The 25,500-nt window shown below is 39.1% G+C and overlaps 1 protein-coding gene across 40 annotated transcripts in view; it reads right to left on the reverse strand.

The window, feature by feature from the left end:
- Nrxn3 (neurexin 3) overlaps positions 1 to 25,500 on the reverse strand; it is a 1,560,627-nt gene that overhangs the window by 327,810 nt on the left and 1,207,317 nt on the right. The gene's annotated exons all lie outside the window — the stretch shown is intronic.

A 25,500-nucleotide genomic window follows, 5' to 3' on the forward strand; every position in this document is an offset into this window, starting at 1 on the left:
TACCTTCATAAAGCTGATATTTAAGTTTGAACCTCTCAAACTAAGTAAGGCAAATATAGTCCCCCTTTTTAAACATATCAAAAATGAATGGTTGCAATGTGGGTGACCCTAAGTCAATACCATGTAGCTCTACAGTGTCAGAACTAAGAATGAAAGCTCAACTCTCTTACTCCTTAGCCCAGAACATTCCTCCTCTTGTCAGTCCTACTTGTCAATCAAGGACTGTGGGTGACAATGTTTGAGATGACTTCTTCAAAGTAAGGTCACTGCAACACATTCCACATTGCTTTTTGTCTCAGAGCCTGGAGCTTGCTTTCTGCTCCAAACAGCTGCCAACCCTGGGTGCTGGGTCCTGGCTTATGATAAGTGACATATCTTTAATTATCACATTGCCCAGACATAGTAATCTGTCCTCCCAGGTATGAAGGCCCATTAATAACTCTCTAGGGAAGGCTGGCGGTGTCCCAGATGCAGTCCTGTCACATGATCTGCTCCCCGATATGGAGCTCCCTTAATCAGGGCTAACATGCCCTCTAACGTGTCAGAAGGCTCATTGTTTCTCCGTCTCCTGCAATATACTACCCGCAAGCACGGCCCTTATCATTTAATAACACTGCCTGATACTGAAAGCAGGAGAAAATGGAAGCGTGCGGAGAGGGCGGGAAAAGCTAGGGAGGCACAGAAGTTACTGGGGTTGTAGCACAAACTCTCACACAGCGAGGTGTAAGGACAAAGAACAATACCCTTTCACCCCATTGCTGCCACTAGCCCCAGGCTGGCAGAACTGGTGAGAGAGAGCCCTGTAACCAGAGAAGAATTGCTTTGGGGAAATAGGAAGAAATAAAAAAGGATGTAGCCTGTGCTTTTGTACAGGGAAATGGGGTTTGTAGGCACCGCTTCTACACTAAAGGAAACACAGCTAGAAATGGGACACTAAGTTAGGAAGTGTGTTCTGTGATTCAGGATTGATTTGGCCTTAAACAGGTATCTGTGCCATGTGGGCATAAAATGAGTGGGAAAATCCTGGGATGTATAAAATGTAGGTAAACTGCGATGGTCCGGGGGAGTGTGCTTTATCATTTAAGGAGAATTATATTAAAATGATAAGATTAGTAACAATATTTCCAGACCCTTAGAATGTGCCAGGCAGCGTATACAGGAACTTAGTAGTGTCATGTCACGCTCAAAGCAACCCGTGAAGAACTGTTCTTTTTAAAGACGTGGACACGCTATTCACACTGCAGCTCAGGCTGGCCTGGCACTAACTGGTGCAGCCCAGGTTATCTCAAACTCATGCACTCCTCCTACCTCAGCCTCCTGAGTGTAGCATGAGTCACTAAACCTGGATTCAAGTTTAACTTTGTCATTATCTCTATATGCTAAAAAGACACAATAAGCTAAGGCATAAAGAAATTAAACAATTTGTCCAAAGCCACAGAGTTATTAAATGGCACTATTAGGTTATAGAGTCGGGACCTGAACTCAGATAGTGTGCCTCTGGAGGTAGTGCGAGCATCCGAGAGATCTGCTGCTAAGTGAGAGGATTTGAAACTAGAGTGGGGGAATCGGAAAGGGAGCTAGGTGGGAAGAGAGGGAGAGTGGGGGAGAGAAGGAGAGAGAGGAATGCAGGGAAGGAGGAGGAAAGAGTGCGAGTGACAGATAAAACGGAAGAAAGATCCTGCATAGAGAATTAATCAAGGATCATGGAATGACCCCCATTCCTGTACACACACACACACCAATATGCATGTATCAACAGCTATCCAAATCTCCTTATGTATGATGTTATAGTATGCATATGAATCCTAGCCTATGCCTTTTTGTAGTGTTTATAAATAAGTCAGGCCTCCAACTTGCTAGTCAAGTGTTTGATCACTAGGCTATATCCTCAATCCTTCCTATGTCTTTAAACTCATCACTGGAATAAACATATTCACCAAAGCTGCAACTCAGAGAGTTACCATGCTCTATTAATGGCAAGAAACAAAATCTATACATGTCTAAGACAAAAATAACTCTGTGTGTGTCTAAGTGAATGCAGGTGTGTGCATGTCTTTGCATGTATGTGGACATCAAAGGACAGCCTCAGATGTCAATATTCCCCTTCCGTCTGGTTTGAGCCAGCATCCCTATCTCTCTATCTCCTCCCCACCTCCCCTGCACATCTATCTTTCTCTCTCTTCCCATTTTTATACAATGGCACTTAGGCTAGCTTTGTGGGCTTCTGGACATTCTTTTGTTTCCACTTCCCGTAGCTCCGTAGGAATTATACTGTTGTTCAAGCTACACTTCTGGCCTTTTTGGATGGGTTCTGGGGATTAAAACTAAGGTCCACATGCTCACTCAGCAAGGGCTTTTACCCACTGAACCATCTTCCTAGATCTGACAAATGCAATTTTTTTTTTCCAAAAATTTCTATTCATGGTCAGTTGGGTATGCACATAAGACCAGTGGCTTCCAAGAGTCAAGTACATTCTTGGGTTCTTTCCAGCATTTAACGAATGCTGGCCTTCATACGTGGAACTACTGAGCCCATAGTTACCATGGTGATCCTGCCACAACAACAATCAATACTTTATTTTTGGCATTACCAGTGGTGTCCAGATCCACGGAGGGTTGGGAGAAAATATCGAAACTTTTGTTTTAATATTTATATGGTTTTTTAAAATTGTGTTTCTTTAATTTTTATGTAAACAATCTGCATATAATGCATAAATATAAACATGCATTAAAATGATGTGTGTTTATTTCTTTATAGGATATTGAAAAAGTCAGAAAGGCTTTAGAGTCAAAAAGATATTAGAGAGTTAAGTTGCACCTTGCCACCTACAGTCACTGTGTCCATTGAGAAAATACTGGCAATATTAAAACACTCAGAAACATACGCCTAGAACCAAGGAGGTGTGTAATGTAGTGTGATGTGATCTTCCTAAAAGCAAATGTTCAGGTAGGCCACACAGAGCAGAATAACAATACTGGAAGTTTTAAGAGACTGCATACTGTGTGGAACATCTTATTATATAACTATATTTGAAGCCTGGATCTTTAAAGACAATCTTACCCTAAAGGGTAGACTCGAACAGACAATGGTAGGAAAAATTCCTGTTCAGAAAGGTAATTTCTACTGTAATCTTCCAGGATTATTTTATCAGTATGCTAAAATATATGGACATACATCAACAGTACTCCGTTAGCTTTCCCTATCATTTTATCAATTTTTCCGAGTCCCCAAACAGATTAAAGTCAAATTTGAGGTAATCCTCTCCCTTGATTCCTCCATCTAAAATCAGATACCCACAGCAATACCTGGGTTATGATGTGCTGTCCTGACCTGCTGAGTTTAGGGAGGATATTGAAATATCAGTGATGCTACAAAGATAATCACACAAGAAAGGAGCCCTATAAAGGCAAAAAGATAAAACATGGGAGGCAAGGCAGTGAGAGCTAAATTTATAAAGTGTGGTGATGCAAAGACTGCAGGGGACTTGATCACAGCCTATAAATACCTTCAAGGTAACAATATAATTGAAGGGAAGGAATTATTTGGAGTCTTAGAAGATGATACAACATGAAGCAATGGCCTAAAGCAATGATAAAGACTGTTCAGGTAAAATTGCCAGGAGGAGGGGAAAAGGAATTCTTTACTATCTGAGGGATGAAGTAGACAAAGCAATTCCCAGAGGAAACATCGGAAGCATCTTAATTGAGACAGTGCAAAGCTTGTGAGTATAAAACAGGGATTAAAAACTGTGCTTCTCTCTGCTCTCCTCAGAGTTCAAAGCTCTCGAGGGCACACCTGAAAGATGGCCCCCTTCAGAGATGCACAAAGTCATGAGAGGTTTGTGTGAAGACTCCTCAATAGAGTAGCACCAGGATGACAGTTTAATACCAAAAAATTATGAATTAAAATTTAGAAGAGGTGTTCTTTCCTGCATTCTGTATTCAGTATCATATTTTAGAAAAGATACCCAACTTTCTTCCAGAAAATAAAAAGTTTATCCATAAATGACATTTCAAGTTCTAACTATTGGTCTTTTAAAGAGTACCAGGCCTTAAAGAGATGGCTCAGTGGGTATAGTACATAGTGTGTAAGCATGAAGACCAGAGTTCACATCCTTAACACGCATGCAAGGGTCAGGTGTGGCAGCAGAAATCTCTGGTTCCAGTGCTGAAAGGAGGGTGGTCAGAAGGAAACGGGACTTACTAACCAGCCAACCATGTTCAATCAGTAAGCTCCAGGTTCAGTGAGAGTGCTTGTATCAAACAATGAGGAGAGCAATAGAGGAAGATAACCAACATCTATCTTTAGCCTCTGTACATGCACGGGTGTGTGCACCTCCCTTACACACACACACACACACACACATGCACATGCACACAATTACAATGACTCAGCCATATTTAATGCACCATGCCACTAAATATGCTTCCTTGACTGTGCAGAAGACATTTGAATGTGCAAGGCCAACATGGTTCTGAAGAAAAATGTGCATACCTAGAGGACAAGAATGTAAAAGTCAACAAGTAGGATCTTCAAAACTAAAGGTTGAAGGCCTCTATGGGCACCTACTTACATGTGGTATACAAACAGGCAAACAGGCATCAATATAACACATGAAAAGTTTTATTAATATTTGTGATATTAAAAGTGTTTTAGAGCACTATCAACATATAATGCGTGAATATAGGTCTGAAACCTCGTAGCAAAAAAATTGCATGAAAACTATCCTAGAATCAGATGTTGACAGGTGGTCCCAGGCAAGGAGTCAGATGTGACTATTGCTTAGAGAAAACAGGCTGTAGATTAGGATGACTTGAGAGTGTCTTTCCTCTTGAAATGCCAGTGGGTCCTCATTTCCAGTTGACTTAAGCTGCTTAGAAAAGCAATGGCCAGGCACAGACAAACAGTCTAAATCATTAAGGAAGGTGGAAATATCAACGTATGTATATACCTATACTTAAAAATAAATGAGTGTGTTCTTTGAGGCCTAAGAATCACCTGATAGACATTCTCCCTAAAACTTCTGCATTGACAGATGGCAGAAAAGAGATCCTTTATGCTTTAGGGTGAGAAATGAGGTCTGTTGTAACATTAAGTAGAAGAAACAAACTCATATACATTATCACTCGGCACTTGGGAGAGAGAAAGGAAGAACCATTTACCTATAGGTTCTAATAGGAAATGACTGGAATGGTCTTGCTTCATTTTGTTATCTCATATTACTCTTTTTTTTTTTTTTTGTGCTGCTGAGACAAGGTCCCAGTACGGGCAGTACAATTGCCTCTTCAGGAACAGCAGACGTCCTCCATCCACTGAGGGATTCAAGGTATGGTATGTGAAAGCCAATAACTGTTTTTCTTATATGTATATATATTAAATATACATATTGTGTGTATGTATTGCAGGAGGTATATGTACAAGTACCATAATGGTCAGATCAGAGTGGTAAGATCCTTCTGGAACTAGAGTTATATAGGAGGCTGTAAATATTCTTAACTACATAGCCATCTCTTCAGCCCAAGATGTTTAAATTCTACATTCAAATTTGTAAGAATGACTCTTGGCAGATAGCAAGGTTTGGGTTCATAGACCAGTGTTGTTCTGTGTAGATTTGAGACACACAGAAACGTAACACACCATATTATATGGAATGAACTGTTATCCCTGTGGTTTTGACTTCCACACTATATAGATGTGACTGTCCATAGTATCTTTAGATCAACTTCCATCACACATAATCGCATGCAGAGCCTTCAGAGTGACCGTTTATTTTATTATTATTATTATTATTATTTTTTTTTGGTTTTTCGAGATAGGGTTTCTCTGTAGCTTTGGAGCCTGTCCTGGAACTCCCTTTGTAGACCAGGCTGGCCTCGAACTCCCAGAGATCCGCCTGCCTCTGCCTCCCGAGTGCTGGGATTAAAGGCGTGCGCCACCACCGCCCGGCGAGTGACCGTTTATTATTCAGCAAGATCAATTGTTTTCTTGCAAGGGAAAAACCAGAACTCAGTTGCAGGTCTAAGAAGTGAAGTCTTCCTCTTAAGGTAGGGTTGATTAATGCCATGGAAGCAATCTTTATTAATATATTCATTATACCAAAACATTCGAAGAAGAAGCATTTGTAGAAACCCTGAAAACATTACTATCATACCTTCTAGGACCTCTGTCATCCATTATTCTATTGTTTTCCTTATCAAAAGTAGATAATCATGTCTAAGGAGAGAGTTAATTAACTTTCCAGTTACAGAAAGCAGCTCTTGGGAGAGGGTAAATATCCAAACTTGGAGGAGGCACCTTGAGCGTCCTGAGAGACACTCTTCTTTAAAATCTCACAGAGCTAAATAAAGGAAGGGGCTGCAGAGAAGGGAAAGAAGACGCTTTCTCCAGAACCGCCTTAATGTATCTGCATTCGGTCCAATGTTTGCACATGTTTAATGCACACACACAGCTTGATGGAGAAAGCTCATACTTTTTGTTTTGCAATGTTTGGGTGTGAGTCAAAAGGAAACATGTGTTTCCATTCTGTTTTTTGCAGCTCAGTCAAGGAGGGGGAAACGAACTGAGTTCGTACCTCCTAATACTGCTAATGTGAACACAGGCAAGGGGCGGGGGACAATCACTAAGCCAGTAGAGTGACATCCTTTTTGCATGGCCAAGATAACAAGGAGGAAAAGATGCTGCCTATGCCTAGAATGGCTGGGGTTTCATTTGATTGATTCGAGTGTTTGTCTTTGCTTCTTCTGTCAGTGTTGCTTGCATGCCTCCAGCAGGTTGTTTGTTTTGTTTGGAGTTGAACTTCACATGCTAGGCAAGCACTCACAGGTGAGCTGTATTCACAGCCCCTTCTGGCAGTTTTCTGTCTGTGAAAGACAGATGAATATTCAGAAGGAAGCCTGTGCAGCTACAAGCTAGAATCATAGGGATGGTCATGTGGTTTTCCAGGGGGAAAAAAAGGAAAGGAGCTGGATTGAAAGGCACACGTACTTCCTTCATTTTTACTTTGGCAACGGAACCAAACTGCTGTTGCTCTTAGGAGGAAGGAATGTAGCCAGTTAGTCAGTGTAGACAGGAGACTTTTGCTTCTTTGTTTACACTAGGAGATCAGGAAAAGCTTAGCTGGCAATTTGAGAATTAGAAAATATGAAGGTTAAAATGAAAAATTTAATGGCCAGATTCCCAGACTATTAACTGCTTAACTAAAGAAGCACATGCAATATTACATTGTCACAATGTACTACAAACCCAGGTTCTAGTCACATCCTTCGGACTCCCCTACTGGAATCTAAACTCCTTAAAGATGGGGAGTTCAGTTTATCTCTCTTGTTCATTTCCAGATCCTAAGCGCTTAGGACAATACCTGGCATAGCAAGAGCTCACTGAAGAAACATCCCATCATTGGTTTCAGTGAAATAAGTTACTGTTCTCTGATGCTCTGACTTATTTTCATCTGTCATTTCTATTCCTCCAACTTGCCTCTAACCTAACCTAAATTTGTCCTGTTATTTCCTTGATATATGCTCCTCCATCTGTTCTCAACTCAAATTCTGGGGGACTTTGAAATTGCTTTCAAAGGAAGCATTTGTTTTGTGGATCATTCGCCAAGTATTCATGGTGTTTTGGGAAAGTACATCACTTACACGTCACACCAAAATTCATTTTCATTTTTCGCCGTTTGGTATTGAATTTGAACTTTGATGTGTAGCTCAGCAACCAACCTTGCTGATCTAAGAAGCAAACATGAAAACCTGTTAACCTTAGGAATTAGGCATCCAGTCAGGAGCAAATTAAACAGGATTTGCTCCCACTTCAATAAATGAGATTTGCCCTACAAAGGTTCACCTTTCAAACTTTGACTACCGCCTGCCACTAGACATTAGATGCTAATAGAGCAGGGAGCAACAGTCCAGGCCTGCTATGAAGATACCAATATCTGGCTTAAATATGGCCATAGAGGAAATTAAATACTGACTACAGAGAGACTAAATGTATTCTACATTATCTGAGATCATCTTGGGTCTTTAAGCAAGTGTATCTGAAGACTTCAATTATGGCATTTATCATCCACCGGAATATGAAATTGTAGCAGGACAACAATTTCTGTGCCGATGTACTAAGTTTGAAAGGATTCATTTTAAAATTCGGGAACTGAAGTCACTTCTAAAGCTCGTCATCTGCCATATTGTATTTAAAACCTCATGGTGTGTTCCCTGTGCTACATAGGGGTATTAGAGCCATCTGAGGCCTAAGCTGGGTGAATTAATATCATTAGGAAGGAAAAGGAATGCTGGGAAGTAAACAAGAGTCAGAGAAAACGAAAGCTGTCTTTTCTGAATTGAAAAGCTCTATCAAGGCTGGTGAGATGGAGCAGCTGGTTAAGACACGTGCGATAGAAGACTGGAGACCCGAGTTTGGTTCCCAGAACCTATTTAAAGGTGAAAGCAGAGAATTAACTCTACAGGCTTGCCCTTTGATCTTTCAGTACATGTTCACCCCACAGCACACACACACACAGACACACACAGACACACGCATGCATGCACACACGCAAAATACACTTTTAATAATTTTAAGACACGATCTCCTGAGTAAATTGGAAGCATGGGGGGGGGGTTGAAGGGGAAAGGAGAGGCAGGGAGAGGAGCAGAAAAAATGTAGAGCTCAATAATCAATAAAAACATCAGAAAAAACTTAATAAAAAATTAAATAACTTAGTTAAGCTATATATTCTGCATTCGTCAAAATGTTACATTTCCTTAGTTTTCTATGATTCTGAGACTCAAATTCATTGCAAAATATGCAAGTGCTTTACTTTTGAGCTGTGCCCTAATGTCCATGTTCAATATTTAAATAGAGTGTATTTAAACAAGCATCATAGGTCCTGCTAAATTTACTATATCTCACCTACATCACTCATAAGTTCTATTAAATTGCAAAGTTAATTATCCTATATATAGATATAGATATATAGATATATAGATCATTATAGTAAAAACTAACAATCTTTTCATCTTCTTTTCTTCTTTTAGCATCTTCCACAGGTAGTCACCTAATCTTCAGAACCCTAATGTATTCATGGAGAAAATGGAACTAGAGCTGCCGGTTTAATTGCGCTGTGGAGAGTAAATGAGCTGATACAGGTGAAATGGCTAGGGCATTTCCTAGCCAATAAATAAAACACCAAATGCAGAAGTGATTACAAAACTCTGCAGGCCATCAGAGAGGCAGTCTTGGCCCCAAACAGTCAGAGCTGTTTTCAAAGGAGTCTACTCACCTATGTAGAGTAGTCCACATTTAATAAAGAACGGGATAATTTTATGAGCATTAGGGGAATTTGTAGCTATCCAAGCTAAGATAATGACAGGGGTAATTAAATTCTCTGCCCCATTACACATCATTTGGAGGCATTAGGGGATTTCTTTTCCTTAGGGGATAACAATAAATTCAAACTGTCCTCCCCCAAAAGGAAGCTCCAAAAGATGAGGTGCAGGGCCTGAGAGAGCTACTAGCAAGGCTATCATCTGAGGGTCACAGGCATTCACAGGGTCAGCGGATGGTTTGTTTGGATCTGACCTGCCAGTTATCCGCTTGTCAATCTGAAAGTGAAATATCCTTCCTAGGTTCACACATTTACACAGTTTCCCTCCGCTGGTGGTGCCATGTGTGAAAGTAGTGGAATTTTGGGGAGATGGAGTCTTACCATTGAAATTAAGTCACTTGGAGCAGGCTTTGTGTCTTTATTGGCTGACTCGACTTCCTATGTACTCTTTCCTTTCTGAGTGCAAATGCAATGTGATCCCCTAGTCTCCTCTTCCTGCCCACTGTGATGTTCCCTGCCTGCTGCTATGTCTTCCCAGCCTTGATGTATGAATGTATCCCTGAAACTATAAAACAAATCAAACCCTTTCGCTCTTAAATTGTTTCTGTAGGGGTGCTTTATCACAGCACTGAGCATGTAACTGAGGCATTGATCTCGTTAGAAAAGTATAAAGATTGTTTGAAGTAGGTAGAGAGGTATAATGGGAGAAACCCATTCCTTTGTACAACAAATATACACTAATTTAAAAAGTAGTTCAATCATATCGACATGTCTTAGTTATTCTTTCCAGGTCCCTAATCACAGCCCCTTTGGCTCTGACGTCTCATTGACCTCTCAATTCCTCCCCTTTTAAAGCAGGTGTTCATACCAGTAGCATCATGAAAAACAATTACATAGTTCAATGAGATGGCTCAATGTGTCAGCATGCTCGCCCGCCAAGTCCAAGGATCTGAGTCTAGCATGGACCAATCCCTACCCGCAAATGCATCAATGAAAGTTTAAAAAATATTTTTTTTTAACAAAAAAGCAATTATACTCATTTCAGAAATAGGGACACAGGTGCATTCTCTCATTTATCATTCCCACAATTCTATGAGGTTGTCAGGATAATATCCATATTCTCATCATTTATGCAGGGCAATTGCTAAATAATGGTGGTAATAGAAATGAATGCAGTTTCCTTTGGTTTTCGTTTAGTAACATCCATGAGAAAAAACAAAGGAAGAAATAAAAATGCTGATAATAGGACAAGAATGACCAAAGTTACATGTTTGTATAAGACAGTTATATGTATATAATTATTAATCATGACAAAAATACGTCATATTAAGGGGACATGACTAAAGGGTCCTGAAAAACAGCTCAGCTTCTACTTAGATTTAATCTCCCAATTCCTTTGATTTCTGTAATACTTTACTATCTGGGTTATCCTATGCCTTCTAGCATTTTCTGTTTTACCTCCCCTCCCTTTTCTTCCTTCATCTTAAAAATTTACTTATGTATTTCCCAGGTCTGCACTCAGCTCCTTCTCTGGATATCTTAGCAACCCTCAAAGCCTCTGCTGTCACTGGAGGCTATTCCACTTTCTAACATCAAGCTGATAATTTATCTGAGGCCATCACACATTTTCAATTGGCTAGCAGTTCTAGCAGTTAACTTTTTGATATTTTATATCACCAGAGTTAAACACTTATTTATTTTGACATAAAATGTTTTTATGTACGTTGTGTTTGGATGTTTGTTGGTGACATCACAATTTTCCTCACTATATATTCCTCTTCCCTCTCTCTTTCTGTGCAACAGCTGGCAACACCTGCTTTTCCTCCCTCTGAAATATCCTTTGCTCCCATTCTTGTTACTTTCCTATGACCCATGATCATCTAGTAAGACTTAAAGATACTTTTCTCAGACCTTCTAAGCAATGCAGTTTGTTTACTTTGAGCCCATTGAAACACTATTTCCCTTCAGCAAGTCAAAGCAATCTTCTCAAAAACTGAAAAGTGCAGATTCTAGATTTAACTATGTACACATCATACATGAAAGGCAAAAACAGGACCAATTAGGGGAAGGATAAGGTCAGTGAGGGGAGAAGGGAGTTATCAAATATATTAGAGGCATAAATATAAAATATATATGTGTATATATGTTTGTGTGTGTATGTGTGTGTCATAAAGAAACCAATTACTTGGAAATTATAACTTTAATTAAAATACAAACTGGGTATATCCTCTTCTACCCACAGGCTTTCAGTTATCTCCCCTTGTTAGAAGCAATCTACCATCAGTACTGCATTGAAATCCTTCAAGCTAGGTCTATAAAATATCTGGAAAGAAAACAAAAATTAACACAAAAACATGCCTTCCATTATGTACTGTGGACCAGGTCCTTGCTAAGCATTCTCACATACGTTCCTACAAATCTCCATGCCTGCAAGCAGCATTGTAACTAGCACTGTGTCTTACCCAGCAGTCAAGTGATGCTTTCAAGGCAATGGAGCTAGTTAGAAGCCCAGCTAAAATCAAATGAGATCCTGCTTGCCTCTACAACACCAACATCATCTTCCTTCTGCTCATCCCTGCTCTCTATTTCTCTCACAGCATTTATTATATTCAAATAGATCTCCACACTAATTTGAAAATGCATCCTGTGTTGCATTTCTTTGGTCTTCTACTCAAGTTAACATCTTTACGTAAAGTACTTGTTCAGGTTCCACAAACTAAAATCAGCACCACCTCTTCTGTGTATATTTACAAAAACTTAGCGCCACACTCTTCTCACCTTGCTTGGCATACAGCTAATCGTGTGTTAAAGCAAAATCATAGGTATGGCTATAATTCTGGAGGTTAAACTTCATGTCTCCAACAATTGCAAATGAATTGCTGTTTAATAACTATGCAGTGAATTAAAATGATCATGGTGATGCTTTCTACTCTGAATCTTTCATTAGTATTATAATCATAATTAAGAATCAGGACTGGATTTAAAAGCCCATTCAGCTGTTTATTGGCAGTGATGTCTTGGCAAAACTCTCTGGCTTCGTTAAACAAGAGTTCCCTTATTTGTGACATGAAGATTTTAATAGTGAACACCCCAATAAGGGATGCTAAGCAAAGTTCTTAACGAAGTCCTGTGCTTGATATTTTATCCATCAATATTATTGGTATAAAAACAATGAAAATAACACAACATCTCTGGATAATACCTTCCCAAGCAATAACCATCTATTCATTAAACAAATTGCCATGGTTCAGAAAACTGTAATAAATGTAAACTAAATCACCAGCTAGTGAGAGAGTCAAATAAAGACTAAGAGACTTGATTGTTAATCATCCACTGTCATCCTGAGTCTCAAATGGCTGTGGGATGAAGGTTGGCTTGGATGGATCAACAAGACTTATCTAAATGTCTTTAAGCGATTCTAGGTTCCAAAGGTGTCACCTCGAATGGGAAATTCGGGTCTGGCTGTCAGTAGAATCTTTGAGGCAAATTCAGTTATACAGTTCTGTCAGCCATCTATCAGGGAAATACTAACGAGTTAAAGCAGCAGCCATGACAGCATCACGATCTGAGAATATGATGCTGTGGAGTGGGTGGCTAATGAAGTCCCACATCAATGCGCTCGGTTTCCTTGCCTTCTGAGTGCAGCCAGCGATCTAAAATCCATCATCTGTAGCTTCAGGGTGGCAATGAGTTATTGCTTTCCTGTTTGCACTGAACAATACCCCAGGAGTAATGGCTAGAAACAGTGTAAGCAGTGGGACTCTAAGACAATCCATCTCACTGGCATGTCCAGAAGTGTTAAGGCAGGCTTGCCATTAAGGCACACCAGTGCCAGCACTCACTTGATGGCATCTGGAGTTTGTCCGGCATATTGCATTCGACTCCTATTTTAAGAAAGCCTCTACTATGCCCTTGTTTGACTGTTAGGATGACCAGAGTTAGACAGGATATTGACCAGAGTTAGACAGGATATCAGCCATCAGACTGAACTCTGGATTCTACATCCTATGCTAAAGGGTCACTCCACATAACGAATATAGTTTGGTTCATTCATATTAGTGACTTTTAATGAGATGATGTCTGGGGTTTTGTTTACATTCATTAATATACTGGCTTCAAGTCAATCTGCTTTCTTAGACTTAAATACTATTTAGCTTGAAATCTCAAAGACCTGATTTAAACGTGACCATAGTTGAGGAAAATAAAGTGAAGTGTTTTCTTCAAACTAAATAGTTAATTGGGGAAAAATCATGAAACATCAATAGAAAATCCATTCCTGACTAAAGCAGTGTGTAAGCCAAGAAATAGGGAAAAGCTTTTAAGTCCTTGGCTTATACTTGTGTGTGTGTGTTATCTGTGTGTATGAGAGAGATATGTGTGTGTGTGTGTGGGGGGGGTATGCCCATGTAGCAGATTATGCACACGAGAGCAGATACACAAACTCAGTGTAGAAGCCAGAGGCAGACATTACTGTTTCGCCCTCATTCTTTACCTTATTCCCACAAGACAGGGTCCTCGAGGTAGCCTGGCAATCACCAGCCAGGAGACCCCAGGAATCCTGATGTGCCACTCCTCACAGATCTGAGGTTGGAGATAGTCATCTGGCCAAACTCGATGATGTGTGCTGTGTCCTTTATTCATGTTCTCCTACATGCACAGTAGCCCTGTTAGCATCGAGCTGTGTCTGTGTTCTTAAATTCTTATGACTCCTAGCTAAGTAAAGACTGATCATTGCACCCTCAACACAAAGCAACTTATCTAACACAAACTAAGCAATTTATTTGGCACAAACTAAGTGCTTAGTGTATGTACAATGGATGATGGCCATAAGTTTCATTCTCTTAATTCTAATTTTTAAAACTTCATATTATACAGACACTGAGAAAACTGAAGGGTGCCATTTTAAGGGGCACTTGTGTAAATGATAGATGAGAAAGATGCGGACAAATGGCTTTTTCCTCTCATATTTACCTATCAGATATCAAATATTTTCTATATACTTTGCTGGTGCAGCTTCTATGATTCCATTATTATGCATTTTATTTGCATATTAAATTTATTATTAATTTTCCTTAACTTTTGGAGAATTAGATTCTACGAATATTTTTTATTATTTTTAAAAAGAAAACAAATATCTTTTTTCATTTTACATACCAATCCCAATTCCTACTCCTTCTGCTCCTCCCAATCTCTCCACCTATCTCCTACCCCACGTCCCATCCACTCCTCAGAGAAGGTAAGATACATTTTTTTGGTACTATATCTATATCCACAGTATCCATCCAAAGAGAATAAGTTCCAAAAAAGCTAGTACAAAGTATTGAATTAAATCCTGGGGCCACTGCCAGCGGTTCAGCAGTCTGTTCCAGCATTCAACTGTCACCCACATTCAGAGGGACTAGTTTGGACCTATGCTGTTTCCTTCCCTGTCCAGCTGGAGTTGATGAGCTCCCATTAGCTCAGGTAAACTGTTTCAGTGAGTGAAGCCACCATGGTCTTGACCTCTTTGCTCATATTCCCACTCCTCCCACACTTCTTTGGGAGCTCAGTCCAGTGCTCTGCTGCGGGTCTCTGATTCTGTTTCCATCAGTTGCTGGATGAAGGTTCTATGGTGACATTTAAGATATTCATTAGTCTGACTACAAAGCAGTTTGGGTATCCTCTCCTATATTGCTTAGGGTCTTATCTGGGATTATCCTTGTGGATTCCTGGAAATTTCTCTAGCGTCAGGTTTCTTGCTAGCCCCACAATGACTCCCTCAATCAAAATATCTCTTTCCTTGCTCTCATTTCTGTTCTTTCTCCATCTTGACTATCGCATTCCCTCAATTTCTCCTCATCCCTCCCCTTCTCCACTCATCTTCCCCTTCAATCCTCCCTACTCCCCCCCACCCCCATGCTCCCAATTTTGTCAGGCGATCTGGTTTATTTCCCCTTTCCAGGTGGATCTATGTATGTTTTTCTTAGGGTTCACCTTGTTACTTAGCTTTTCTAGGGTCATGAACTATAGGATCAATATCCTTTGCTTTACAGCTAGTATCCACTTGTGAGTGAGTACATAGCATGTTCACCTTTCTGGGTCTGGATTACATCACTCAGGATTTTTTTTCTAGTTCCATTCATTTGCATGCAAATTTCAAGATATCATTGATTTTTAACAACTGAGTAGTACTCTAATGTGTAAATGTGCCACATTTTCTTTAACCATTCTTCAGGTGAGGGCATTTAGGTTATTTCCAGGTTTTGGCTATTACAAATAATGCTACTATGAACATAGTTGAACAAATGTCCTTATAGTATGATTGAGCATATTTTGAGTATATGCCCAGAGTGGTATTGCTGGGTCCTGAGATAGGTTGATTCCCAATTTTTTTGACAAACCACCATACTTATTTCCAAAGTGGTTGTACAAGTTTGCATTCCCATCAGCAATGGAGGAGTGTTCCCCTTACTCCACATCCTCTCCAGCATAAGCCCTCATTGGTGTTTTTGATTTTAGCCATTCTGACTGGTGTAAGATAGTATTTCACGGTTGTCTTAATTTGCATTTCCCTGATGGCTAAGGATATTGAACATTTCCTTAAGTGTCTTTTAGCCATTTGAGATTCTTTTGTTGAGAATTCTCTGTTTAGCTCTGTACCCCATCTTTTTAATTGAGTTATTTGGAATTTTGATGTCTAATTTTTTGAGTTCTTTATATATTTTGGAGATTTGTCCTCTGTCTGATATGGGATTGGTGAAGATCTTTTCCTATTTAGTAGGCTGCCTTTTTGTCTTATTGACTGTGTCCTTTGCTTTACAGAAGCTTTTCAGTTTCAAAAGATCCCATTTATTTATTGTTGCTCTCAGTGTCTGTGCTACTGGTGTTATATTTAGGAAGTGGTCTCCTGTGTCCATGGGTTACTTGCCACTTTCTCTTCTATCAGGTTCAGTGTAGTAAGATTTGAGGTCTTTAATTTAATTTGCATATTACTTTATTATTATTTCCATTCACTTTTTGGATATTTAGAATCTATGACTATTTTTAGGTCTTTTGGTTTATGGTTTATTTTATGGCAGTAGCTATTCATCTGGATACATTCATATGAGGAGCATTGTTCTAACAAGGATTTGGTTCATCTCTATCAATCTCCAAGTAAAATATAACACTATTTGTGTCTATTAGGTCCAAGCTATTTTGATGCTATCCTTATATAGAAAGTGTTTTCTTTCTATGGCTACTGCTTACTGTGCTTGGTGCCAATGATGGTACTAATGATGTCATTTTTTGCCTTGTTTTCTCCCTCTTCTTTATTCCCTTCACCCTTTCCTTTTTAAAGTAACAGATTTCTATTTTATATTAGAAACACAATGAAGACACCAGGTTAGGGAGCACTGCCCAGAGTTGCAGGAAACATTATACCGAAAGGGAACTGAAGCATAGCTCACCACACAGAATGAGACTGAGTGCAACATAAGGAGGGCCAAAGATAGCAGCAGGCATTAACTTCTCCTGCAATTTAATCCAAAATTTTCCAGGAGACAGAATTCTAGTTTCTAAGTCTTAGGCTAAAAGGTCACTCCAGACCTCAAATGTAGATGTGAGGCCAATGATTAGATGTCACTTTCAAGTTATTTCATAAAATTGGCTTTTGGTAAGATATGGTTTTATTTGCTATTGTTGTTCTGTTTTATTTTGTTTATTTGCAGACAGTTCCATCAGATTTATAAAAATACTTTTAAAGAAAATGTACATTCATTTCTAAAATATATTCCTCTTTTTGTTGATGTGTGTGTCTAGTCTATGTACACACACTCTGCACACATACTACCTTAGTACACTTTTCATATATTATATATTTCTTCAAGGATGCTATTCTTCTATATTTGTGCAGGATTTCTTGGTCACAGACAGTTTTAAGTAATTTATTTCAATTGATTTTCAGGAAAAGTTGAGAGTATAATCTTTTTATTTCCCTTTAAAGGAAGAGGCCCAAGTGCTAAATTGGAGAGTCATGGTCTCAAAGTGACTAACTTACTTCCTAATACCAGCAATGAACCTTCAATACAAATCTTTTGGTTTCAAATTGAGACCTTTGTACCTGGCACACTACTCTGAGATCTATGTACGGAATGGAAATCCACAGAATTAAAAGAAAGCATCATGTATGGAATCGAGATTTGGGAAAACATTCCTAATCTTTCAGGCACATAGTTGCCTGTGGTCCAGCTTATGTAAGCAGGCAACTCAGTCCTGGCTCCCACTGCCTCTCCCAGCTTCTCCAACTCTGCTGGGAAGGCACAGCCAAGCTGGGAGCTGCAGGGAGCATGCCCACAAGACCTCTGTGCACAAGTGGCTAATGATCTGGAAAAGCTCCGAAGCCCAGAAACTCCAAAGAGGCATTTTCCAGTAAGAACAGATAGCAGTGGAAGAGAGTGTGAGCCAACCTGCGGTGCACAGCACTCCATGGGAACAAGATTGCCTCTGCTGGACACCTTTGTATTTCTCTTGCTCTTGCCCTCATCTCCTGCACTGACAGTCTCTAAACAGCAACAACATCCCTCTGTACTCCTTCGGACATCCCCTAAAACAAAGTCCGGAGTCCAATTCAGTTCTGTCAATGGCCAGATCCAGGGATGAAACTGATTTACCAGCCATCTAACTTCACTGAGAACTAACCTGGCAGATGTCAATGCTTGGCAGTAAATATTCATGCAGAGACAGCCAAAACGAGGCATCCAGGGGGAATTTATAGATGCAATAGACCGGAGGAACAGACCATTTATCACATTCCAGCTCCGCTCCCTTTTATTCTCAAGGAGTCTCTTTGAATATCATAAATTGTCGAGAAACAAAATTATACAAGACAAACTTAATAAATACTCAATTTCCTCACATATGACCCAAGAGATATTACCAAAACTTTTTTCTAGAGGGCACAGTTAGGGGAAGGAATGTGGCCAATGTGGCCCAGAATCTGTCCTGACAGTGTTCCTTGGTCTTGCCTACCTCACTTTATGCCAATATCTGCATTGTAAGTCAGAAAGGAAGTTGGTGGACAAGGTTATAGATTCTCATCAAACAAAACAGATGTCCTGACACATAAACTTTCACTATTCCTGAAAGGCTTGTAATTAAAAAATGAATACAAGAGAATTTGCTATAAATTACACACAGGGAGAAAGAAATTAATATGATGTCTTTTTCTACACCAGCATTAACGACATAGAGAGAGGCTAATTGCTGCCCAGTTCTCTACGACCTTCTGTTTTATAGGTGGTGAAAAGAGCTGTCAAAAACTGCCCAGAAGCCACAGCAACACTTCCTGGTAATCCTTTCTATGATCCTGTGAAGGTGAGTGTAAGATGACACAGCTCCACACAGCCGAGATGGGGACGAGAGACAGATGCATCGCCACAAGTAACACCAGCTGCTCTTCAAACTGATTAACTCAACAATAGATTTCACCAGAGGGAAACTTATATTCGAAGCAATTATTTGCTCAAACTCCTCAGCCCCGAGACATCTTCCCTCCAAAGAATCTTATTTTATGCACAGGAACTTCAACAGAGATCTTTTTGCCTTTGTCAAGCACACCCATTTATGATTTCATTAATATCTTTAGCAACAACCGACATAGGAAATACTGTACCGTTGAAGTCTGAACCCCAAACAAAGAATGTTAACTAATCTGAAACAAATGATTTTTAAGTTATTTTGATCTCTTGGCTTTTCGAGTTTTTAAAAAAGGATTCAAGTTTGTCATGTTTATTATTGATTGCCAAAGGCCACTTAAGTCCCAGGAGTTGTAAAACTTGAAGTTTAAAAAAGCATCAAAAAGGTGGAAGAGGAAATCTTGCTTCCTTGATCAGAACAACTGATAATCTAAGCAAATTATAAAATGGAAAGCAAACAAGCAAACAAACAAAACCTTGCCCAGAGCATCTATCCAATTCAAACTAGGTATCTCTCTTTCTCTCTTCTTTATTACAATTAAATATCTTCATTTTCCCCAAGGTTTCTCTATATAATACCTGAATTTGATCCTCTGGAACCCACATAAAAGCTTGGGACAGTAGTATATGCTTGCAATCTCAACATTTGAAATGTGGAAATAGGAGGGTCCCTAGAGATTGCTGACCAGCCAGTCAGTCTAGATGAATTGGCAAGTTGTAGGTTGAGTGTGGGACTCTGTCCCCAAAAGCTAGCATGTGAAATTTTTAAACTTTTAACTAAAAAACAAGTAAGGTGGAAAACAATTGAGGAAGGCACTTGATACTGACCTCTGGTTCCCACACACATATGCAAACGTGTGTGCATACACATAGATACACACGTATACACAAGCTGAAATGAAAGTACTTTAAATGAATTAGTGAATGAATCCAGGACTTGCAGTAGACTAGAAGTTTAAGAAGAAAACTACTTTCTTGAAGAGATTTTAATGAGTGGAGATTTCAGAGAAGCACAGGAAAGGGGAAAACTCATGTCAGTTTAGGACTTAGTAAGTAGTTGAAAAATGTACAGTGTGCGCCTACAAAGTCCATGTCTGTACCTGGGACAGACATGGCTATTTGAAGCCAGAGCTCCTTCATTTGGAATTCATCCATTGCTCTCAAAACTCTTCCCGAGGTAAAGATGACACAGAGAGCCTAAGAGGCACAGAGAGCTGGCAAGCAAGAAGACTCTTTGCTATGGGGACTGTCCTAGAGTGAGTGCTCACCACTGAATTGACTAGACTCACTGGTATTCTTGAAGAGCATGCTCTTTTTATTCTGATAAGCTAAACTGGGGGTAAAAATAAATTCCAATGACAGTTAGTATTAAGAAAAAAGACTTCAAGAATTTGTAAGAATTATTTTTAATACCAATTTACAAGATATAATTTTTCTGGTTCTGGCTATATTCTGTCTCTCGTTGCTGCTTTATTTCTTTTTCTTACACAGACAACAGATACTGTATTCACTGCATATCAGTCTATACGTTGTTGTGCATCTAATTTAATTACCCTATCACTATAAGTAACACTGAACTTCTCCTTCCACAATTAACATCCAAAGTCAAATAATGATGCTTCAATTTTATGCAACCTCAGTGGGCACACATCTGCAGCAGATGCTTGACCCTTGTCTCATGTCACTGCAGTTGATTTCCCTGGTCTGGAATGACATTGTCCCCAGATTTCATATGCTGGAAGGTTAATAGCCAATGAAACAATGTGGGAAGGAAGAGATTTGGGGGAAGAAGACTGAACTTGAAAAGTGGTTTCCCTCTCTTCTGCCATGAGAGAGCACATCCCTCTCCTCTACATGACAGGGTGTACGAAGTACTATAATGGAAGTTCAGCCATGAAGCCCTGATCAGCCAAAAACTAGCCTTGGACTTTCCAGTCTTCTAAGAGAAATTGCGAGAAGGAAACTCATATGATTTATAAATTGGTCAATCTCAGGTGTTTTGTTACAATAACACAAATTAACGCAGCACAGGTGCCTTGTATTTCCAAAACGTTCTTCGTTTCCACGGTGAATTATTCAGTTCAAGTGGACTAATACACTGAACATGCAACTCTGGAAAGAAGTAAAAATTGGTGCAGGAGGGTCTTCTTTCTATGTGTTGCTTTCATTGGTTGAATAAAGAGACTGCCTTGGACTATTGATAGGACAGCAGCTTAGATAAGCAGAGTAGACAGAACAGAATGCTGGGAGAAAGGAGGCAGAGACAAAGAGAGCCACCATGAAGCTTCCAGGTCAGACATGCTGAATCTTTCCCAGTAAGCCATGACCTCATAGTGACATACAGATTATTAGAAATGAGTTGAATCAAGATGTGAGAATTAGCCGATAAGAGGCTAGATATAATGGGCCAGGCAGTGTTTAAATGAATACAGTTTCCATGTAATTATTTTGGGTATAAACTAGCCAGGCTGCCCGGAGCCAGGTGGTGGGATGTGGCCCGCCACTCCTTTTACAACAACAAATGACCAAAACTGTTTGTTGTTGTTGTTTGTTTTGATTTAATATTCAACAATCTTAGTAAATAGAGACTTGTGAATAACAAGAACTTTGATTTTCATCAGCCCCAGGTAGGTGACTACAATTAAGAAAAATAAAAATCCTCCTATTCTCATCTCCATGCATCCCCAGTCCAACCACGAGAATAGATTTCTTCTATTTCCCCCTCCTCAGGAGAACAATGGGTCTCCCCACTGAGTCCTCCTTGCTACTAATCCTCTCTGGGTCTGTGAATAGCATCATAGTTACCCTTTACTTTTCAGTTAATATCCACTTATAAGTGAGTACATTCTATGTTTGAATTTCCGAGTCTGGGTTACCTGACTCAGGATGATTTTTTTCTAGTTCCACCTATTTGCCTTCAAATTTCATTATGTCATTGTTTTTAACAGTTGAGTAATATTTCATTGTGAAAAATATACCATATTTGCTTTATCCATTCTTCAGTTAAGGAATATCTAAGTTGTTTTCTGGTTGTGGCTATTATGAATAAAGCTGCTATAAACGTAGTCGAGCTAGTGTCCTTGTGGTATGATTGAAGATACTTTGGGTATATAACCAAAAGTGGAATAACTGGGTCTTGAGGTTGATTGATTCCCAATTTTCTGAGAAATTGCCTGGCTTTAAAAAAAAAAAACCCATTCATCGTACTGAGTTGCCTTGCTTTAATACAAGGGGAGGAGCTTAGTCCTACCTCAACTTGATTTGCCATGCTTTGTTGATACTCATTGGAGGCCTGCCTCCTTCTGAAGAAAAATGAAGTAGTGGAGGGGGTGGAGGGAAGGTCAAGGAAAGGAATGGAAGGAGAGGTGGCAAGGGAAACTGAGGTCAGTATGTAAAATAAATAAATAAACTTAATTAAAAAAATAAAAACAAGTGATTGAATGGCTGTGGGGAAGAGATACTGTCACCCTACTGGTAAGAATGCTAACTAGTAAATGAACTATGGAAGTCAATATGGAATTGCTTCAAAAAATTGAAAATATTCCTGGGGAAGTAGTTCAGTGGCAGAGAACTTGGTTATCATGTGTGAGACACCTCAGAATTGTTGATAAATAAATGAAAATATAATTATCCATAATCTAGATATACCATTCCTGAGTTAATGCTTAAAAAACTGTGTCAATATGACCAAGAAATATTCTCATATCCAGGTTTATTGTAGTCATATTCGTAGAAACTAATAGAAATACTGTATGTCTGTCAGCAAAAAAAAATGGGTAAACAGCATGTGGTACATGTATACACTGGGATTTCATTCAGCTGTTATAAAACTGAAATCATGACATTTGCCAGAAAATATTTTTAACTGGAGACAGCTATGCTAAGTATTTATTGGACTCAGAAAGAAAGCATGTTTTCTCTAACATGCAGACTCTGGATTTAAAGTGTGTGTGTGTGTGTGTGTGTGTGTGTGTGTGTGTGTGTGTGTGTGTGCCTTAAGTAGAAAGGGGACTGTGATGGGAAAGGAGTGGAAAGAAATGAATCTTCATTTATAAACAGATTTTTTTTTTCGATTTGTGATGTTTATCTGCCTACTCATATGCATGTGGTTGCTTGCAAAGAGATAAAGAGGGTTTAGTTCTCTGAGGCTGCCATGTGGGAAGCTGTTTCGGCCAATGGCTTATCAGAGGTGGGAAATCAAAGCAGATATAAAAAGAGAGTATGCAGAGTCAAGAAGACGCCATGTAGCTGCCAAAGGAGACAGATGCCAGAAACTTACCGGGAAATCACGAGCTTCATGGCAATACATAGAATAATAGAAATAGGTTAATTTAAGATGTAAGAGTTAGTTCATACAAAGCATAAGCTAACAGGTCAAACAGTGTTGTAATTAATATAGTTTCTGTGTGATTATTTCAGTTCTGGGCAGTCAGAAATTGAACAAATGACCTCTGCCACAGAGCTGGAGTTACAGGTAGTTATAAGCTACCCAACATGGGTGTTGAGGAATGAACTTGGATCCTCCAGAAAAGCAACAAGAGTTCTTACTGCCGAGCTACCTCTCCTTCCCCCAAGGAAAGGATGTTAAGGAATTAGAAAGGGCTGTGGAAGAGGAACGTGAAGAGGAGCACAGAATGATGACGTACATGTAAGAAAATACCAACAAGAAACTCTTTACTTTGTATGTAAACTTAAAATACAAAACAACCAATTTAACTAGGTTTTTGAAAAGACCCAGTGTAGAATGAAAGCTTTTGCCTCCTTCCAATCCATTTGCCTTCCACAATGACTCCTAAGAGCTTTTCTTTTAGAATAATCTTCTTAGTACAGTGAAACAAAACATTAAGGAAATGAAAGCATCCTTTATAAGACCGGAAATGTCTCAGGAAGAAACGTAAACAGTATTTTTTATTTTGTTTTCTTGATGCCTCTACTTAGTTGTTCAAAATTAGAGGCTAGATTTTACTACAATGTCTTGATTTTTCTATTTTGATTCTATTATTCTGATCGTATTAAGGAATACAGAAAAAATCAGACTCATTAGCAGATTAAACACGGTTTTAAGTGACTGGAGCAATGAAGGTACTCATGTTTATTAAAAGGTCATGGACAGGGTAGCCAGCTTACCTCCTTCAGAAACTGTATGGATTTTCTCATATTGCAGTAGGAAAAAATGACTCCTTTATATAATTCATACTCTAGGTTTGGAAGGAAACATCTTTGGGGATTTTTCAGGGTTTTGTTAATAGCAGCCTCACTGATTTACAAGGTGATGTTACATAATCTGATGGAAATTTTCTTGTGACTGTTTACTTTTATTAATAAACTAATAGTCAATATCAAAAGTAAAGAGCATTTTTATAAAGAGAATATCCGCTAGTAAATACTGAAAATGCATATTACTTGAATGCCAAAGCATGGTTAGAGATGCTTTTCAAACTCTCCAAAGGGTTTGTATTTAATAAAATATAGTGTTCTAGTTTCTCTGAGAAGTTCTCAGTATTCACAAATGATTTGTATCCAACTCCCTATTACATTCCAAGCAAACTGCCAAATAGTGAGAGAGAAAAAAAAACCTCTTTCTTATGAGTGAAGACACCATACCAAACATGAAATGCTTAGAAATGGATACACTGACAGTATATTATCTGATGGTTAAAAAATTTAAAAAAACAATGTTTATGACTAGGCCAAATCATATTTTTTAGGAAGTCACACTGAACAAAAAAAAGAGAGAGAGAATATAAATCACCATGAAAATGCAAGTGAACTGGTAATAATAGCCTAGTTATAGCTGCCATGATATAGTCATTAAGTTATATGCAGCATAAATCTCTCAGAGTTTCGTAAATGACGGTGGTGGCTCTTAGAGTCTAAATAAAGATAAACTGTAGTGACAGAGGCTTCCTTTCTCTTTGCTCCCTGGCATAGGCTTTATAATGTTTAAGCTCCAGCTCCGGGCAACATATGGCTCCTGGAGCATCTGAGACAGAATTAAAAATCTGCAACTCAGTTTCACATTTACTTATGACTAGTGCTTTTTGGAGCCCAAGGAGAGGTTTGTATGTCTATCTGGTCCCACTTTCAGACAACCCTGGCAGAGTACTGCTCTGGCCGAGCCTGTTGCTGCGGACCCAACTTGCCAGCATCAGTTCTGGAGCTGGGCAGAGAAAGTCTACATTCTGCTTTCTAGATCTGCAGATTAGCAAAAAGTTTGGTTCAAAGATTCCCAGCCAGTGCCCCCTTTCCTCCTTTGTGGAGATTGCCACTAATCCCAGATGATCTTTTTTCTTAACTGCTTTTCTCCTCTGCTATTTGCACTGAGTCCTTTCTGCTCCAAATTAAATCCATTCTTTCCAGCCCTGCCATTGCTAACTAATGAGAACAATTCCTCTCCTTGCTCTTGGTGGCTACACGTGGGGTATTCACAAACGAGAATCATATCTTTCTTTAGCCTACTTTCCTAACTGTAGACTGCACAGGTGATAAAATGGGTTAATTGTTGCTATAAAAATATTTTCTATCCTCGTAAGGAAGTAATTTTTAATCCTCCAAATCATTTTAATTTCTTTGTTTTGCATGATTCTCTTATGATCTGCAGAGGCTGGGAGTAAAAATTCTACCCTCGCATAAACACAAGATCTAAAGGGAAATGTTAAGTATGCAATATACATGCATAACTCAACTTGGTCTTGGGACAATTTCCTTTGCGTCATGCCTGCTCTACTATTAGAATCATAGCTTGCATG

Source organism: Chionomys nivalis, chromosome 10, assembly GCF_950005125.1.
Source record: "Chionomys nivalis chromosome 10, mChiNiv1.1, whole genome shotgun sequence".
NCBI classification, from domain to species: Eukaryota; Metazoa; Chordata; class Mammalia; order Rodentia; family Cricetidae; genus Chionomys; species Chionomys nivalis.